This window comes from Aplysia californica, unplaced genomic scaffold, assembly GCF_000002075.1.
Source record: "Aplysia californica isolate F4 #8 unplaced genomic scaffold, AplCal3.0 scaffold00128, whole genome shotgun sequence".
Lineage (NCBI taxonomy): Eukaryota > Metazoa > Mollusca > Gastropoda > Aplysiida > Aplysiidae > Aplysia > Aplysia californica.
Window position 1 is genome coordinate 1171598 of NW_004797398.1, and position 1212 is coordinate 1172809.

Sequence of the window (1212 nt, forward strand, 5' to 3'; positions counted from 1 at the left end):
CTCTCTCTCTCTCACTCACTCTCTCTGTCACTGTCACTGTAAGTGTGGGTTTGTGTGTGTGGGGGGGGGGCGCATGTGTGTGTGTGTTATGTCTTTTCTTAAGCACTGCCAACCTTTCCCCCCTTTTCTATCCCAGTAGCCAAATTCGTCAAACATTTGATAACAGGCGGATAAACAAGCAAATTAACAGACAGACAGTCAGACGCACGGATAGACAACAAAAGATTATTTGACCAAAAAAAAAAAACATAAAGAGAAATTAGGGAGAAAGAGGGCAATTCAGCAGGTGAGACAATAGTGAACAGCTTACCCACGTCTACATTTCACAACCAAATGAAGATAATATTATACACATGAGTTCAACACGGAATATGGGCAAGCTTGAGCTGAAAAGGTTTTTTTGGGGGTCTTGTTTTGTTTTGTTTTGTCGTTCCTGTTCTCTCTTCCACAAATTCATATATAATGACTTTATGCCACATATATCAGAAACTGGCTACATGCTTGTATGTTTGTTTGAGTAAAAAGGAACACACCAACACGACAACAGTTATTTAGTGCTGGGGAATAGTCAGAAATGCAGACAGAAACAACAAAGGGAAAATTAGAAGTAGAACCTACCAGCGGCGCCCTTCAATCACCCACAGAATATAACTACATAAATGAACACCGTTAGAAACTTGGAGTAACTATCTAAACACATCAACTCACCGCTTGTCACTCGCTGTCCAAGAATAGACCTTGGTATTGAACCCTGTCGGCCCACTAGACTAAGTTACAGGTACAATATTGAGGGAAGTGTCTCGGGTAACAGAATGTAAAACAACACTTTTCTCCGTGCCGCGCGTGTCGCAGGCTCGAGTCCAACTAATTCAGCCCCCGCGCCTCGAGCTTTGCCGTACAAATTAACTCTGTCTACAATTTCCTTGCACACCGTAACGCCGAGGCGCCATTGTGCATCCGCCGCTGAACAAACATAGCTTTCGGGTGTTCAAGTTGGTGGTTGTGAGTTTTATTCGTTGGACACAGCCCGGGGCGGCGGGCTGCAGATCTAAATATGCAATATCTTAGTTTCTTTCAGTCATATATGGGTTTTCCGTGTCCACAAACAAGTTTTAGCCATTCCAATGAAACGTGCTGCTGCTGCTGCTGCTGCTGCTGCTGCTGCTACAACGACAATAGTAATCACACTACAATACTATTGTAATGAGAGTA

General features: G+C 43.5%; 1 protein-coding gene across 1 annotated transcript in view; it reads right to left on the minus strand.

The window, feature by feature from the left end:
• LOC101846955 (activin receptor type-1) overlaps window positions 1-832 on the minus strand; it is a 63470-nt gene extending 62638 nt beyond the window's left edge. The window contains exon 1 of the mRNA XM_005096424.3: window positions 709-832. The gene's annotated coding sequence lies outside the window, so the exon portion shown is untranslated. The remainder of the gene's footprint in view (window positions 1-708) is intronic.
• Window positions 833-1212: the final 380 nt, after the last annotated feature.